Source organism: Heteronotia binoei, chromosome 1 (genome assembly GCF_032191835.1).
Source record: "Heteronotia binoei isolate CCM8104 ecotype False Entrance Well chromosome 1, APGP_CSIRO_Hbin_v1, whole genome shotgun sequence".
In the NCBI taxonomy this organism is placed as follows: domain Eukaryota; kingdom Metazoa; phylum Chordata; class Lepidosauria; order Squamata; family Gekkonidae; genus Heteronotia; species Heteronotia binoei.
This window is the reverse complement of record NC_083223.1, coordinates 43,667,223-43,687,038: the sequence shown is the minus strand read 5'-3', so window position 1 is coordinate 43,687,038 and position 19,816 is coordinate 43,667,223.

The window sequence follows — 19,816 nt, the reverse complement described above, 5'->3', positions numbered from 1 at the left end:
GCCTCAAACACACATCCCAGGAGCCAAACTAGATGTGCTTGTTTGTTTGTTTTTTAAAAAGTTGCATCTGAGTTCCAGGTCCCAGACCCAGCTTGGGTTTCTCCAATGCAGCAGAACAGAATGGCTGTTAAAAAATAAAGGAGAAAGCATTTAGGCTTGGAACACTGCCATGGGGACGGAATGGCTCCTGTGTCCCCCTGCCAAGCTATTTTTCTTTGCTGAAAGAATGTTGGGGAGGAGTTGTAGCACCATTTTTGCTGTTCCCCATGGATTATTCCATACACACAGAGCAGCAAAAAAAGAGAAATAACTCCCCCCAAGTGCTGTTTCTGCACAGGAAAGTGACTGGGGAGGGCAGGAGCTCTTTATCTCACGACTACACCATTTCACACCCAACAGATTCTTCTTTATTTTTTCAAACAGCCATTCCTTCAGCTGCTGTATAGTTGCAGGGAACCTGGACTCAACTCTTTTAAAAAGCAGCATGTCTAGTTGAGCCCAAAAGGAGAAATTACAAGATTAAACCATCCTGAACCTCCCCACTGTACAAATCCACTATTCATTCTATATTCTAATAGTGTAATGAGGATATCTTTGGATACTAAATCCAGTGGCTGGAGCAGTGAATTTCAGATTTTTAAAGCTGCCCAGTATATATATATATATATATATATATATATATATATATATATATATATATATATATATATATATATATATATATATATATATATATATATATATATATATATATACTGGGCAGCTTTAAAAATCTGAAAGTGATTAAAGAAGTGCATGTGGCTTTAAGCAACAAGTCCCTCCGTAGCTATTGCTAGGCAACTGCAGCATTCCAAGCTTGCCTTTATCAGTAAAAGACAGGAGGAGGTGCTAGAGACTTTCCAGCCTTATTTTGACCTTTGAGGGAGAACTCATTAAGGCCAGGCCTAGCTAGAGTTGCAAACTCCAGGTTGGGGAAATTCCTGAAAACTTTGTGATGGAATCTCAGGAGTGCAGGGTTTGAAAAGGAGAGAAGCCTCAGCATGGTATAATGCCACAAAGTTCACCCTCCAGTGCAGCCATTTTCTCCAGGGGGACAGTGTCTGGAATTCAGTTGTAATTCTGGGGGATCCCAAGGTCCAACCTGGAGGCCAGCAACCCTAGGCCTGGCAACAACCTCTGGGTGACTTGATGCCACCTGGCTTGCACAAGTCAAGTAGACCTGGCTGCTTGCTATTATTCAACAGCAGCCACCATATGAAAGCCATTGTGGTGCAGCAGTTAAAGCTTCAGATCAGAGTCTGCATAACTCAGGTTCAGATCCTGTAACGTACTGATTCAGAGACGTTTAGATTGCAACATGCTTCATTGGCGAGTACATCACAAAGACAACATGGCGGGGCTGGGTTCCCTCTTATATACAACAATCCTTCTGGTCAGGTCCAATCCTGACCAGTTAAACTTCCCGTCACTGATCGTCATAGGCGGATTGCCTTTGTCCCTTACAGTCAGTTGACCCGCAGCTTCCCGCTGGTCACCTCAGCGACATAGTTGCGCTGGGTTGTAAATTCAGGGACCAAAATACAAGACACAATAGATCCCCATCTTCCTATGGAAGCTGACTGGGTGATTTTGGACTAGTCACATACTCTCGGCCTAACCTACCTCACAGAGTTGTTGTATGGATAAAAAGGAGGAGAAGAGAATAATGTAACCTGATTTGGTCCCCACTGTGGAGAAAGGTGGGGTATAAGTGAATAAAGAATAAATGTAGTTGAAGATATGTTGCAGATTAGGTTGCTAGGTCCTTACCTTGTGCTGGTGAGGGTGGGATGGAACTTTTCAGGAGTGGAGGGGCGGGCAGGAACCCATGAAAATTGGGGGATCCCCCACTACCACCTGGGGAATGGCAACCCTAATGCAGATAAACAGAAGATTGGTAAATGGTTGAGGAGAGAATGAGGCAGGAAAAGGATATGGGGATTGCCAAGAGGAGAGGAAGAGGTCAGAAAATTCCTAGATTTTTTGAGTGGGGGGGGGAGAAGACTGGGGGTTGGGGCTTGAAGAGGAGAGGGACCTCAGAGGAGTAAAATGCCATAGACTCCATCCTCCAAAGTATCCATTTCCTTCAGGGCAACTCAGGTTGCCATCCCCCAGGTGAGAGTTGGAGATCACCTGAAAGTACAACTACTTTCCAGATGACAGAGATCAATTCCCTGTGAGAAAACGGCTGCTTTGGAGGGTGGACTGTATGTCAATATATCCTGCTAAAATTGTGTCTTTCCCCCAAAGCTCAGCCTCCTGATCTTTTCCTCCCAAATCTCCAAGGATTTCTCAACCTTGATAAGGTAACCCTATGGGGGAACTGACCTCTGCAGTTGGGTGATCTATTGTGATTCCAGGATATCTCCAGCCCCAACCCACAGGTTGGCTACTCAAGGAGAGAAGGAAGCAGGAAAAAGGGAGAGACTATGGGGGTTTTCAAGGAAGGGAAAGAGGAAATAGTGGGAGAGGGGGAAGTGAGATGCTATCCACAAGTCCCTGTGGATTCCCACATGTGTGTGTGAAGCCTGCTATGAGACCTTGGGCCAGTCACAGTTGTCTTAGAACTCTCTCAGACACATTTATCTCACAAGGTGATTATTGTGGGGTGAGGAGGGAAAGGTGTAAGCCAGTCTGAGACTCCTTGAGGTGTGGAAAAGCCAAATACATAACTTGCATTCACCAAGCAAATATCCTCTGAAAAAAGTGTGTTTTGCTCTTTCAGCTTTTTCTAGGACATTATCCAAAAGCCTCCAGCTTAATAAGAGTAAAGGCCCTGTTTTGTGCACAAGGGCCTCATAATGAATCATTAGAAAGAGTCTCTACACCCTCCAGTCTTTTAAGGAGGAACTCAGATACTTCACAACTTGAGCCTAGAGGCTCAGCTTCCAGTTCTTCTTCCCAGACTCCACCAAGATGGCCCTTCATTCAAAGATTAATGTTTTATTTTTAATTGAGACTCTCAAGCAGAAAAGAAATAAACTAAAATCCCTAATTAAAATAATTCCTAATTTTAAAAAATACCGCTGTTTAACTATGTAATAACTGAATGATACTCTTTTCTACAGCCAGTAGTGTCCAAAATTAATGCATCTGTAGCAGAGTTTTTGATGACAATCATAACAGGCTGGAGGCAGTGAGGACTACATGGATAGGAGTCAATTTATGTTGATGCTTTTGTGTTCAAACTTGTTTATAGCTGGTGGCCCAATGATCACAAAATCACACACAAACACAAACAGATGGGTAGTGTTCCCTCTTGTACATCTGACCCTAAAGACAAACTTGCTGAAGTCTTGATCTTCCCTCTAAATACTAGCTTCCTACCTTGTTGATGTGGATTTCATGTTCTTCAGTTCCACTGGAAAAAACTTATGGTTTAATGAACCATTTGGATTGATGGGATAATTAGACTCAGGGTCAGGTTCGCAGCAGGACAGGCTCAGCCTGGGCAGGCTAGCTGCTGCTAACAATATCAGGGAAATCTCATAAAAGGCCACCAAGTTGATCACTAACCATTGTCAGGCATTTGATTGATATTGCTCCATTGCATGAAAATGAGCAGTATGGGCGAACAGTACTACAGCTGAGAAAATTACAGTGCAGATGGGGCAATGGCATGTAAAATACAGGGTGCACCAAGAGGTAATCACCACCTTCATACAATAACGCGACCAAATCCTTTGTGCTTTGCTACATAGATTTCACTAGATTCTTAGGCTCCTTCCTCCCACCTGTGGGAGAACAACGGATGTCATCGAGAAATGGGAGGAGAGACTAATTGTCTCAAAGGAGCTAAAGTGCATTGTGTGAGGCTTTAATCATGCCACCTATGATGTAATCATGCAGCTGACACAGATGGGTGGAAGAACACGGGCTTTTGTTCAAAAGTTTATATTCCCATTATTACTCCTATCACTAGCTATATGTATATGATTGCACGTATGCAGAGATAGGAGGATTTGGGCTCATATTTGTTCTTTGAAACAAATTCCATGGATCCTTTGGGGAAAGGGATGTGGTTCAGTGGTAGAGCCTCTGCTTTGAATGAAGATGGTCCCAGGTTCAATCCCCAGCATCTCCTTTAAAATGTTAAGGGGTTCTGCAGGATTTTATATTAACAGTAATAATAATAATAATTATTATTATTATTATCATCATCATTACTGACTTTTCTTCCTCTTTAGTTAATCTCCTTTGGTTTCAAATTATTTTGTATTCTGCTTTGTAATTTTGTTTTGTAGTTCTATTATTTAATGTCTTGTTTTATGTTGAGCTTAAGACCATTGGTCAAGGAAGCTAATAAATAAAAGGGAAGGAGTTATCCCCAGCATCTCCAGTTATTGATCAAGTAGGAGGTGATGTGAAAGACCTCTGCCTGAGACCCTGGAGAGCTACTGCCAGTCTGAGTAGATAGTACGGACTTCGATGGACCAAGGGTCTGATTTAGTATATAGCAGCTTTCATGTGTTCAGATGTTCGTCCTGGGAATTTAATGTCAGACTCTTCTCCACATCTGTAGAAGCACCATAATGAAAGTTGGATTCAATATCCCAGAAGTACAGGTTTCAAGTAGCTCAGATGCAGGGCCGGATTGAACCCTGTAGAGGCTCCTAGGCAGTCAAAATCTTAGGGGCCTCCTTGCAGATTATCTCAGAGTTGGACAGGGTCAGATCTAGAGAGTGGCAAAGGGGGGTGCTTGCCCCGGGTGCCAACAGAGGAGGGGCACCAAATTGGGTATGGAGCCCATTGTATTCTATGGGACCATAAAGCAGAATGGCCCATAAGGGGGCACCATTTTTTGATTTTGCCCCCCCTCAAAAAACATGTAGATCCAGTCCTGGAGTTGGAGCACCTTCCCTACCCCTTGTACCTGCAGCCCCCGCTGCAGCCTGCAGGCACCTTCTCAAAAGCCCCTTTGACAAAGCTGTGGGGGAGAGGCAGAGAGAAGCAAACTTTGTGACAATGCCAGGAAAAAATGGCAAAGAGCAGCTCAGTTGCTGGCTGCGCATGCAGGCTGGGAGGACTGCAAGCAGGGGGGAAACCAGTGGAGAGCTGGCCCAAGGCCCCTAAAGGTGTGGGGGCCCATAGGCCAGTGCCTACTTGGACTAATTGTTAATCCAGCCCTGCAGATGTTATGGACTTTTCATGTAGCCCTGACGAAGTCTCACATCTTCATTGGTCAGACAGGACTTACTTTCTAGGAGGACTGTGAAGATGAATGTGGTAAAACTAGCTTTAAAAAAAATCTAGAGACATGAAAATTATAATACTGATAAAAATAATTTTCTTTGTGAAGAGCAGGTATCCAACCATGCAGTTCCAAATGACACTAAAGATTTCGGAAGAGGCAGTGATCTCTGCGATTGTCCCCCTCACACTGCAGACCTCAGCTTCTCTCTTGATGCTTTTCCTGAGGGACTGCTCCCCCCTCAGGAACAAAATATTAGGGAACTCATTGGATTACTGTGGGAAGGAAAAATGGGAATGGATGGCTGAGTATTTCAGAAACCCTGTTCACTCCTTCGAAACAGGTATGGTTGTCAAGGTGGGTTTGTATTTCTGTGCAACATGTTTTTCTGAACATGCAAAAAAAGGCTCATTCTTATGAAGGCTCCTGATGTTTCAGCATTTGAGAGAGGTTACATTGTTTTGTCCATCTTTTTGGGTTTCCTGGAAAATATATGCATGAAAGAACAAAATGGAAGTCCATACTTGAATCACCATATTGTTCACAGATTTTCACTTAAAAGCCTCAGTCTTCAGGGACAGATCACATTATATTGCTTTTTTATTACCTACCCCATTTGGAAAACAGATGTGGAGGTCAAAGTAGAATTCACCTGCCAAGTGCAGAAAGTGGTCCTGAACATGGACACCAACTTCCATTCATCATCTTCTTGCATTCTTCCCCCTCCTTTTGGAAATAGTGGGATTAAGCTACTATTCAAACATGAACCATAGAATCATTTCTTAAATATACACACTAAACTTCATTCTGATATCACAATGTTCAAAATAGTTACTGTATTGAAAACAAAGAAACACATTTTTTTCAGGGCTTTTTTTCTGGAAGAATGCGGTGCAATGGAGTTCCAGAATCATTTTGTAGAGAAACCGACCGACCGACCGGGACAGCGATACGAACGCCCGGGCCGAGCGTGGAATTGACGGCGCGGTCCGGCAGTCGACGGAGGCCGGAGCCGCTGGTTTGCGTTGGAAGAGGGCTGAGACTGGAGCCGAGGGTGGAATCAGCGACGCGGTCAACTGATGCAGGTGAACTGGGTGGTCTGCGACGGGATGTATAGGCTGAATGGGGCCAACTACGAACTGGTCGCCCCTATAGACAAAGCGGGAGGGGACCCCATTGCGTGGCGAGGGGAGTACGTGGGGGGTTTTTACTCACTGCGGACCCACCAGCCTATGCAGGAAACATCGGGTAGTCCCCTTACCACAAGATCTGGTATTCAGAGCCTACGACCAACAAAACCACCCAGGACATCTACAGAACATCTAAAGAACATCTATATAACAACTCTGCTGCTAAAGTTTTAGACTGGAACTCTGGCGTTGCATTGCACTTTAACCCACATTGGCCTGCCATTGCACTTTAACCTACATTGACTGCTAAACATCTTTGCAGCAATACCCACAGTACTCTGTTGCTACCTCACTATCTTTATGAGAGGATTTTGCACTGCACTTTACAACTGCACCTCGTAACCTACTGATAAATTGGATTGTTATTAATTGACACATTAGAGTAATTTATTGTATATTTGGATTGAATTGTATGAATTTCTTAGCTGGACTGAATTGTATGAATTTTTAGCTGGTTAATTTAAAATAGTGGGAGGGATTAAATTAATTTGCTACAGGAGTCAATTCACCAAATATATATAAGAAACTGAGGGAGGGAAGATTCTCAAATTCGTGGATCAATTAGATTATCAGGACCTAGTGGGTCGAGCTAGTGGAATATCCTTGATTCCAATCTGATAGTGGTGAACTTAGCAGTTGCCACCAGCGAGAGATGGCAGGCTCAGGGATCCCAGTGCTCCTGGGGAGGGGGAGATACAGCGGTGGGAGCAGATATTATAAGGGAAGAGGACAGAGACAAGACAGTGCTCGGTCCTCTTCCAGTCTGCGTCCCATCCCAAGGGAGACAGGTAGCAGGGCCAGACGGAATAACCCACCTCCGTCATTGGTGTTGTGCAACGCCAGGTCCATTAATAATAAGACCTCAATTCTTCGAGAATTTCTTCTCGAACAAAATATGGACCTGGCTTGCGTGACTGAAACCTGGACCCGGGAGGGTGAGACAGTGGCCCTCGCGCAAACAACTCCTCCAGGTTACTCAGTCCTACATCAATCACGGACTAGTGGGCGGGGGGGAGGGGTGGCATTGTTTGTACGGGAGGCTTACTCCTTCAGGGCACTCCCGGCCCCAAAGATTGAAGGTATTGAGTGTGCCGGCCTGGCGTGGGAGGCTGGAGAGGGGTTGGCGGTCTGGCTGGTGTACCGTACGCCTAACGCACCAGCCAGCGCCTTACCATCCCTACTGGAGGCGGCGACGGGCTGGGCGTTGGAGCACCCAAGGTTGATAATCCTGGGTGACTTCAACGTCCATGCTGATGACCCGTCCTCCAGTCAGGCGATGGACCTAGTGTCTTCCATGGCGACACTGGGACTCTCTCAACTTGTTGTAACCCCCACTCACCAGGCTGGTCACATGTTAGACCTGATCTTTGCGGCCGGGGTTGTTGTGAGCGATATAACCGCCAAGGCGGTGCCATGGTCGGATCACTTTGCCCTCAAGGCCCGTGTAGACTTGCCTCCCCAAACCTGTTTAGGCGAGGAGCCTATTATGGCTCGCCCGCGGAGCCAGATGGACCCGGAACGGTTCCAAATGGCTCTGCGGGATCCCTGGCCCTCTGGCACCTCTCTCGATGGCCTGGTTGAGTCCTGGAATAATCGGCTCTCCAGAGCCATCGAGGAGATTGCACCTCGGCGTCCTCTGCGGCCTCGGACTAAGCCGGCTCCGTGGTATACCCCGGAACTGCGCCGGCTGAAGCAAGGCCTTAGACGGCTAGAGAGGCAATGGCGGCGTACCCGCGACGAAGCGACTAGAACATCTTATAGGAAGTTTATGAAGACCTATGAGATGGCAATCAAGGCCACAAAGAAAACATACTTTGCGACCAAGATTGCATCTGCAAATTCGCGCCCAGCTCAATTGTTTAGAATAATTCGGAACCTTACTTCACTGCCACAGGGCAACCCAAAAGCTAAGGAATTGGAGATAGGCTGCGAGGCTTTTGCGAAGTTTTTTGCAGATAAGGTCCAATCGCTCCGCCACGACTGCCCCGCCAATTTAGACGCAGTAAGTGAACTTGAGGCCCAATGCGTGTCTTCGGATGTAACCTTGGACTGCTTCGACCCGCTCAGCTTGGAGGAAGTTGACAGAATTCTTGGCACTGCACGATCCACAACTTGTGATCTGGACCCATGTCCCTCCTGGTTAATTAAGGCCTGCCAGGAGGAATTGAAATGTCCTATACGGGACATTATAAATCGATCTCTTTCGGAGGGTGTTTTCCCAACATCTCTGAAAGAGGCAGTGGTCCGCCCTCTCTTGAAAAAAGCTACATCAGACCCGGCCGTATTGGCACATTATCGGCCGGTCTCAAATTTGCCCTTTTTGGGCAAAATTATAGAGAGGGCTGTGGCGTTGCAGTTACAGGATTTTCTGGAAGACGCTTCCACCTTGGACCCATGCCAGTCCGGCTTTCGCCCGGGCCATGGGACGGAAACAGTCTTGGTCGCCCTCATGGATGACCTCCGGCGGCAACTGGATCGGGGCGGCTCGGCGGTATTGCTGCTGCTCGACCTGTCGGCGGCGTTCGACATGGTCGACCACCGGCTGCTGACCCGCCGCCTCGCCGACGCAGGAATTCGGGGGCTAGCCTTACAATGGCTCTCCTCCTTCCTTGAAAATCGGGGACAAAGGGTGGCAATTGGGGGGAAGCTGTCTCAGAGACACCCGCTCCATTGTGGGGTGCCTCAGGGGGCAGTTCTCTCCCCGACATTGTTTAACATCTTTATGCGCCCCCTTGCCCAGCTTGCCCGGAGGTATGGGCTTGGTTGTCATCAGTACGCTGATGATACCCAGCTCTATCCATTGATGGAAGGCCGGACTGGTGATGTCCCTACAAATTTGGACCGGGCGTTACAGGCCGTGGCTGACTGGCTCAGGCTGAGCGGGCTGAAGTTGAATCCAACGAAGACTGAGGTCCTTTGCGTGGGTCGGGACGGACCGGGGGGGGAGATTACTCTGCCAGCTTTTGACGGTGCGCCACTGACACCAGTGCGCAGGGTCAAGAGCCTGGGGGTGCTACTGGAATCCTCGCTATCAATGGAGGCCCAGATAGCTACCACCGCAAGATCCGCCTTCTTCTATCTCAAGAGGGCGAGGCAGTTGGCTCCCTTCCTGGAACGCGACGACCTAGCAACTGTGATCCACGCAACGGTCACCTCAAGACTAGACTACTGCAATGCCCTCTACATGGGGCTGCCCTTGTGCCGAACGCGAAGACTTCAGGTAGTGCAGAACGCAGCGGCCAGGCTGTTGATGGGACTACCTAGGTGGGAACATGTGCGGCCGGTGCTGCGGGATCTGCATTGGCTACCGGTCGTCTACCGCGTTCGGTATAAGGTGCTGGTTATTACCTTTAAAGCCCTATATGGCCGAGGACCTGCCTACCTCAGGGACCGCCTCTCCCCATATATCCCCAGGAGAGCGTTAAGATCTAGCTCCCAAAACCTCCTACAAATCCCTGGGCCAAGAGAGGCTAGAATGAAGATAACTCGGGAGCAAGCCTTCTCATTAGTGGCCCCGCGCTGGTGGAATCAACTCCCAGAGGGGGTGCGAGCCCTGCGGGACCTGAACCAGTTCCGCAGGGCTTGCAAAACCTCTCTTTTTCAACTCGCATTTGAATTAGGACCAGACTAACTTGATAAAATCATTCTAACTCTAGCCATCTTATGTTGTAACTGAAGCTGATAATATGTAATTGTGACACCAGAAATTATAGCACCTATTTTTATGTATTTTAATCTATATATGTAATTGTATTGTATTCATAATGTTTATCTGCTTTTAATTGAATCATGACGTAGTCATGTCTGTGAGCCGCCCTGAGCCCGCCTTTTGGTGGGGGAGGGCGGGATATAAAAATAAAATTTATTTATTATTTATTTATTTAATATTCTCCAAAAAAATGTTTAAAAGTTCATGAGGAGTGCCTGTGTGTTTCTCCTTCATTTCCTTCTTGGGAATTCCAGCACTTCTTTTTCCATTAAAACCCCCTTGCATTTTGTATCTGCCAGACCTAACAGCAAACAGCGCTGCCAGACCTAACAGCAAACAGAGAGGGAGAAATGGCTGGCAGGATCTCATAGCACCAGTCAGTATGGCTATCTCCTCCCACTCCCTCATGCAGTGGGAACAACAGGAGCTGCAGCAAAGAAAGGCTACAGGATGGTTGCAACCAAGATTCAATTGCCAGCATCACTGCGGGCCTTCAGTGAGTTGTATTCAGCTCCAATGCTGGTCGGAAGGTGGGGGCATCTAGCTGAGGCTGCTCAAGGGCAGAGGCAGATGTGGCAGGCTGCCATATTCTCATTTGGCCTCTTGCAAAGGAGTGGGGGTGCTCCCTGCTGCAAGAGACAGACAGTTTCTACTGGGCAGACATGGTTCAAGTGTCAGACCTATAAGAGGCCAACAGGGAAGACAGGAAGGAGAGAAAGCTAAGCTCCCTTTTATCAGAAGGAAAGCCTGGAACAAAGGATGAGGTAGTCAATGGTGAATGCTACATCCTCCCTCCTCCCTACACTCTGAGACAACTGAGGGCCTAGCCTTAGAGCACAGCACTGGAGGTGTGTCATCCCAGACCCCCAGCACTTCAGAAGTCCCAGTGCCTTTTTCTTCATTGCTGGTGGTTTTTTGTTGTTGTTCAGTTAAAACGGATAAAAGGAAGTACTTCTTCACCCAAAGGGTGATTAACATGTGGAATTCACTGCCACAGGAGGTGGTGGCGTCCACAAGCATAGCCACCTTCAAGAAGGGGTTAGATAAAAATATGGAGCAGAGGTCCATCAGTGGCTATTAGCCACAGTGTGTGTGTGTGTGTGTGTGTGTGTGTGTGTGTGTGTGTATATATATATATATATATATATATATATATATATATATATATATATATATATATATATATATATATATATATATATATATATATATATATATATATATATATTTGGCCGCTGTGTGACACAGAATGTTGGACTGGATGGGCCATTGGCCTGATCTAACATGGCTTCTCTTATGTTCTTATGTCACACAGTGGAGTCTGACTCTTTGCAACCCCATGGACAAAGTCACACCAGGCTCTACTGTCTTCCACCATCCTCCGAAGTCTGCTCAAATTCATGTTTGTTACATCAGTAATGCTGTCCAGCCATCTCTTCTTTTGTCGTCCCCTTCTTCTTTTTCCTTCTGTCTTTCTCAGCATCAGGATCTTTTCCAGGGAGTGCTCCCTTCTCATTTGGTGGCCAAAGTATTTGAGCTTCAGCACCATCTGACCTTCCAGTGAACAGTCTGGGTTGATTTCCCTTAGGACTGACTGATTGAATCTTCTTGCAGGCCAAGGGACTCTCAAGATTCTTCTCCAGCACTACAGCTTGAAAGCATCTATTCTTCAGTCCTCGGCCTTCCTTATGGTCCAGCTCTCACAGCCATACATTACTACTGAGAATACCATCGCTTTGACTATATGGACTTTTGTTGGCAGGGTGATGTCTCTACTTTTTATTATACTGCCCAGGTTTGCCATAGCTGTCCTCCCAAGGAGCAAACGTCTTTTAATTTCATGGCTTCAGTCACCATCTGCAGTGATCTTGGATCCCAGAAATGTGAAGTTGGTAACTACTTCCATGTCTTCCCCTTCTATTTGCCAAGGTGTGATGGGGCCAGATACCATGATCTTAGTTTTTTTGATTTTGAGTTTCAAGCCTACTTTTGTGCTCTCCTCTTTCACCCTCAACAAGAGGTTCTTTAGGTCCTCTCACTTTCTGCCATTAGAGTGGTATCATCAGCATATCTGAGGTTTTTGATGTTTTTCCCAGCAATCTTAATTCCGGCTTGTGCTTTATCCAGGCCAGCATTCCGCATTATGTACTCTGCATATAAATTAAATAAGCAGGGTGACGATATGCATCCTTGTTGAACTCCTTTTCCTATTCTAAGCCAATCAGTTGTTCCATATCCTTTTCTGACAGTTGCTTCTTGACCCTTATACAGGTGAGGTGGTCTGGTACTCCCATCTCTTTAAGGACTTGCCACAGTTTGTTGTGATTCACTCAATCAAAGGCTTTCACGTAGTCAATGAAACAGAAATAGACATTTTTCTGATACTCCCGTGCTTTCTCCATAATCCAGCGAATGTTGGCAATTTGACCTCTTTTTCCTCAGTCTCTCCAAAACCCAGCTTGAACTTCTGATAGTTCCCGATCGACAGACTGCTGAAGCCTAGCTTGTAGGATCTTTAACATGACCTTGCTGACATGTGACATGAGTGCAATGCTGGTGGACCTGCACTTAAATACAATCTTTCTGGTGTAATGTACTTCAACAGATTAACCATATAACAGGATACACTATAGGCTTTTTACCTGAAAATCTCCTTTTAAAGTGAGGAATAGGCCCTAAATTAAACAAGCAAAAAGCTGAATTGATATCAATGTTAATATCCACCGCTAGATTAACTTTAGCAGCTGAATGAATAGACCATTTCCCACTGACCATAGAGCAATGGCATGAGAAAATTTGAGAACATTTTGTAATGTATAAATTGGCATATCTTTGATATTCATCAGTTGATCAATATCAAAACAAAGTGATAGCAATAAGGTATCCATTGCTGAATTATGTGGCAGGACATGATATAGCTCTGAAAAATTATTATTATAGAAGCTTAATATATTTCTTGACATATAACTGAAATAGCATTGTAAAAGTACCAGAGTTCTTTTCCTGTATTATTTTGTTGTTTCAATAAAATAAAAATTAAAAAAGAAGTCCCAGTGCCTCATACAAATGAATTGCTGATGGGTTCAGCAGTTATCACAAAAGAACTCACTCAGCTTTGCCAATGAATATATTCATACATACCTATATTCCTTGCATTTTTATATCTGTTTATCTACATGCTCAATTGAGTTAATATATAATAAATTCTATATGCTTGCTCTCACAACAAGAGTCTGCACAGGGATTGCTTTCTGTAGCTATGAAACAGTGGCAGAATCTGACCCATTAAAATTAGATGAACAAATAAGTAGAAGAATGAAGTATTATTATGACTTATTTTAGCAATTTCCCAAGACAGAAGGTGAAACTATCTTCACGGTTTTAAATCTGAGCTGCATTAATTCTGAATGTGAATTTCACTCAATATAGATATAATTTTAATGAAATGATATGCCACAAAATTCAAGGCTGACCTATACAGTATATGGTTTCCTGACTATCAATTACCAGAAACCACACTTGGTAATGAAGTGGATTATGTGCTATTAATATCCAATTACTTTATGTTAAATAGCAGATATTAGCAGCAGAAGTATGTAAAATGGAAAACGTATGAGAAAGAAAGTGTGTGAAAACCAGATTGTATGTGTCAAAACTGGGTCTGTTGCCAGCATGGACATTAAAAAATCCCTCATGTGCAGCACAAAAGGACTTTCCAGCAGGGATTTCTGTAACCACAAAGATCCTCCCCTGACCAAGCTCACATGAATGGCTGCCTGAAAAATGTTGGATTCAATTATTTCATAGAATACTACTTTCAGGCAGCTACATGGCCTTAGAGTTGCATAACTAAGTTTTTCACAAATTGCCATTGCTAAGTTTTTCACATAAGTTTTTCACATATTGCCATGTTTCAGTTGAGGTCCTCATGGTTGCCCACCTGCTAGTTGGTACCTGCATCAACGAGAGCTTAAATCTTTTCTTTTGCAGCTCTCACTCTGAGGAACTGACTCCCTGAAATGGGGAGGTAGGAGACCTCTTCTTCTTTTTTTAAGGAGATGCTCCAAGGCCATTCTATTATCCAGAGACTTAAAACTGGGGCATATAGATCTAGGGTTGCCAACACTAGATTGGGAAACTCCTGGCTATTTGGGGGTGGAGCCTGGGGAGGGCAGGGTTTGGGGATGGAAGGGACCTCAGTGCTGTATAAATGCCATCAAGTCTATCCTCCAAAGCAAGTATTTTCTCCAGGAGAAGAGTTTCAAAGGGTAGCAGCTCCAGTAAACCCACTCCAGTAAACATCCTGGCTACAATATTCTGAAAACTGAACTCTTCTAAAGGGCAGCTGCACACACTATTCTAAATGTAATCAGGGCATGCACCATGCTGGCAAGAAATTTTCTGCCCAGGAAATTGACTAGCTAATCAGACTAAGCTGGTAAAAGGCATTCCTGGCCAAAGTGGCAACCTGCCTGTCCAGCGTTAGGCTTGAGTTCAAGAACACTCCCAGGCTGTGGACCTGTTCCTTCAAAGAGAAGTGCAGCCTCATCCAGAATGGGTGACATCTTAAATCCCAGATCAGATCTTCTGCTCATCAGTAGCACTTTTATCTTGTCAGGATTAAGCTTCAATTGATTAGCCTACAACCACTCCTTAAATCCTGGGTCAGACCTCCACCCACCAGTAACATTTCCATCTTGTTTGACAGGGGGGGAAAAACCCTCAAACAACAATTGATACCTGTTGAGCAGGATCTGGGGATTATGTGGTTTTTTTTTCTCTAACCTGAAGATCTGCTGGCTGATCACTCTGTTGTTATGCCACAGAATAATTGCTCTATATTTACTGAATGGTTGTAAATTATGAGATGAGAGCTCCTGACTAAGGAAGTCAGCTATTTGGAAATGTCTGGTATATGTGCGGTATATAGGGAAATATATTGAAGTTTGTGGTCATCTGCAAACTTTGGTGCTGTAATCCACATACAAGGAACTTTTACAATTTGAAAAGTACTAAATGTTAAAAGTGGCAAGCATAAAACATGTGTTAGAAAGGCACATGCGTTATAATAAACTAAACTGTGAAAAAGAGACAATTAAAAATAGAAATTAGGCAGAAAAAAATTGTCCTTCTTGAACAAAGGTGAACCTTAAAAGAACTGAATACTATTTCGTGAACATAGGTAGACTCAGACCTAAAAAGAACCAAAATTAATAGCTTTATGCATCCCTAAATTAATAACTTTATGCATCCCTATTTTGTCTGCATTGAAGGAAAATATCCAATTCTCATCAGAGTTTCAACATATCCTACCACAGGTCACCCATTTTCTAGGACAGATCTGCTTCTTCTCTAAAGCCTCACTATAGACCTGATTTGTAAATCCAATAGAATGAGATGGCAATGAGGTGATAGACAGGATGGTACCCCATCTTTTGTGTCAATAGAAAACCAGCACAGAAAGCAAATGAGGTAGAAGGTTATGGGGAAGGTGAGCTAGGGGAAAAGGTGGCTTGGAGTGGGAGGGAAGGAAGGAAAGATAAGATTCCAGGCTAGAGCTATTAACCAAAATGACACAATAGCATGTGGTTATATAACATAACCAGGCATGGGTTTTCTCACTCCATCATAAACTGGTTCAGCAGGATGTCAAATGAAATCCAATCCATGGAAAGCTCAGAGAAATATTTCATAATGAATAACTCTTCTGTTTTCAGCAAGCCAGAAGGTATGGCAATGTGCCTTGAAGCGCTGGGAAGTCTTTTATTTTTAAGCCCCAATAATGAGCCCAAATGTTTCAGTTCAGGGAAGCCACAGTTTTGATGAAACCCAGGTCTTTGCAAGCAGCATTTTGTAGTTGTCCTTTGGTGCTTCCAGTTACCGGAAAGTTACAGTTGTGTGTCAGAGGCAGAGACAAGTCTCCTCCTTTCAGAGACCAGATCCATAGCATTTGGGGAGAGGCTTTGCATGCAGTTCTTTCATGTGAAAGGCTTAACATCTGATTGTGCAGCAGGGCTTTAGGGGAACTAAATTCAGCCCTTCCCTTTTAAACTCTCTCTGGATATTTTTTTTTAAACTCCTGGATTAAACAATCATCCTTGGGAAGCAAATGCAACACACACTCTCACATGTTTGTGTGCACATTATCTTCTACTAGATCAGGGTCTAGAAGTTTACCAGTGATTGACAAGAGCTGCTGCATGTTCAGTTTCCAGCCTCCAAGTAAAACATGGAGATGTCCCAGAATTATTATTGATCTTTAAATTACAGGTATCAGTTACCCTGGGGAAAAAAGACAACTTCAGAGGATGGACTCTGGCATTATACCCCTCTGAGGTGCCTCTCCTCTCCAAACCCTGCCCTCCCCAAGCTTCACCCCCCCCCCCCAATCTCCAGGAATTTCCCAGGCCATAGTTGGCAATCTTAAGTACAAGTCACTTTATGCTTTCTCAGCAGGTGAGATATACAGCGTAATCCCATCCATAACCTGACACTGGCATAAGAGCTGATTGACAGATGACAATTTAATTTAATTTTTAAAGATTTATATCCCACCCTTTCACACAAGTGGGCTCAATATCCCTGTGGTTAAGGTTACTAGGTCCCCCTGGTCATTAGTGGAGGATGAGGGAGTAGAATGGCCAGATCCAAGTGGGGAAACTCCTGGAGATGTAGGGTCCACTCTCCAAAGCATCCATTTTCTCCAGAGGAACTGACCTCTGTTTTCTGCAAATGAGCTGCAATTCCATGGGATTCCCAGGTCCCAAATGGAGGCTGGCACTCTTGTGGTGCCTGTGCCAGTGGTGGACATGTGGCCACCATATGAGGACTTTGTATAGATGTGTGCTTGGCATTCCATGCTAGGAACTCAATCCCCAGGTATATGCAGTCCCAATTTTGACTGGGAACATAAAGCATGAAGAAAAGGAGCTTCATCTTTTCCTCCATGTTGTTTTGCCAACCTGAAATGTCACCCAGATGCTCACATTTGCCCTGCCAGGGAAAACTTACATACTGCCATCAGTACATGTAAATTTTCCAGGTGAGCAAATAGTAGGGTTGCCAAGTCCAATTTAAGAAATATCTGGGGACTTTGGGGGTGCAGCCAGGAGACATTGGGGTGGAGCCAATATCAAGCCTATGACAAGCATAATTGAACTCCAAGGGAGTTCTGGCCATCACATTTAAAGGGACGGGCACACCTTTTCAATGCCTTCCTTCCATAGGAAATAATGATGGCTAGGGGCACCTTCTTTTGGGGCTCATAGAATTGGACCCCCCTGTCCAATCGTTTTGAAACTTGGGGGATATTTTGAGGAGAGGCACTAGATGCTGTACTGAAAATTTGGTGCCTCTACCTCAAAACACAGCCCCCCCCCAGAGCCCCAGATACCCGCGAATGAATTCTCCATTATTTTCTATGGGAATAAATCTCTATAGGGAATAAGAGAGTTCCCAGCAGACATTTCCCTCCCCTCCCCCCACTTTCTGATGACCCTGAAGCGGGGGGAGGGTCTCCAAACCAGGGGATCCCATGTCCCCCCCCCCCCCCCCCGGGGATTGGCAACCCTAACAAAAAGAAGATTGCTGTGGTTTAATGTTTCTTATTGATACTTTTAAAATGTCTGTTTTACTTCTGATTGTTGAGTATTTGTTACTTTAATTGGCTGGTTGTTCTGCTTAATCTGTTTTCAAACTAAGTTATTTTTCTGCTTTCAGTTGCCTGTTTTTACTTCTGTTGTTTTAAACTCATTAACAGCTGATGTTTTGGTATTTGACTTCATCAATTAAATGTATTGTTTAATAAAAGCAGTAAAAGAAGCCAGTTTGATGAAGCAGTTAAGTGTGCATACTGTAATCTGGGAGAACCAGGTTTGATTCCCCACTCCTCCACATGAAGCCTGCTGGGTGACCTTGGGTCAATCACAACATCTCAGCAAAGCTGTTCTCTCAAAAGCAATTCTTGAAAGAGCCCTCTCAGTCCCACCTACCTCACAGGGTGTCTGTTGTGGGGAGGAGAAGGGGAAGGAGATTGTGAGCTACTCTGAGACTCCAAGTGAAGGGCAGGGCATCAATCCACCAAGAAAGAAAGAAAGAAAGAAAGAAAGAAAGAAAGAAAGAAAGAAAGAAAGAAAGAAAGAAAGAAAGAAAGAAAGAAAGAAAGAAAGAAAGAAAGAAAGCTTTTAGGATACCTGATTGAGACCCTACCCATGAAATAAAAACATGAATCCTTGTTAAGGCCCATTAACTGGATTCCTAGGGATTGAAACTGATACCTTCTACATGCAAAATGTGCACTCTGCCAGTGCGGTATCAGCCCTGCCATAAGGGGAAAACATGGTTGCACTGACCTGTAACCTGATTGCCATAGCAAAATCTTAGTTAAATAGACAAGGGGATATAGCCTCCCTAGCCTTAGCCACAGAAGCCTCTAGAATATGGCACTGGTTGATCTCCAAAAAAAATTAATTATAGGCTGTCCACCATGTCATGGGAACCTTGCAACAGACAGCCTTAACAGATTGACTGTCTTTATTCATGAATGGTGGGCATCTATCTTGCTCCCATATTCTGTCATTGGGGCTGCCAACTGATAGACCACAAGTAGGAAAACTCAAAGTGTACTCCATTTTGTTCCTTGGCTGGGGCAGACCCCCAATCCTTGGGGGATGCAGTCCAAATCCCTTGACAGGGCTGCCTATTTTTCCAAACCCTGTCTCAGACCTGTAGTCAGATTTGCAGGCTGCCAGAACAAGGATTTAACCAGGATCCCTCAATAAGTGGCTCCATCAAGGCAAAGAAATCTCTCCAAAAGACAGCTTACCCATCACTATGTTTGTGTTTAATTTGATTTATACCCCGCAATTAATTTGCTGACCAGATGGAGGCAGCAGCGTTCCAATTTTGTGCATAAATTTGTGAAAGATCTGAACATTGTGAAATTCTCTACACATATACCGCAAGTTCTGCAAGACGCTCCCTGGAGGAAGGACCTGGCGGTCCAAAACGGACTTTACTCTGCTAGCTGTCCGTTGGAGCTCTTTTTGGATTCATGTCTTGGATTTATTTATGATTTGGACTTTTATATATGTGTGTGTGTGTGTGTGTGTGTGCACGCGCATAAACATGCACATGCGGTAGGTAAAATGATGAGGTTGCTGAATGGCACTTTTTTTTCTTGAATGAATCACATTTTGTAAATATATTTTTCATGGAGTGGTTTTGATTTATTTGGTTGCAACTTGGTTCCTCTGTGTAGCCTATTGTGTATCCAACCCTAGTTTTTAGGCATATTCGACTCCAAATGAAATGAACATGTGCTCATTATATACTTCAGAATCCTCTGTGATATGCAGGAGCTCCTTGGATGACGTTTCCTGAAGTCAGAGAATTCCTGGCAGAGAATTTATACATTTTAACCCACAATTTAGAAGATTCAGTAATAACTAAGTATGGATATTAAAATTTAATTGATTGGACTTTAAACCCTTATTTCTGTTTCTATCATGATTGCATGACCTGTAGAACACCCGGAACCCACTTCATGAGGAGGGTGGGATACAAATAAAAAAATAAATAAAAACTATGTAGGGGGAAGACTTTTGACTCCCATAGTTTTGTTGTAAGTTTAGTGTAATCTTTTTTAAAAAATTACAGGAGGGGTGAATGCAGGGGAAGGTATCTGTA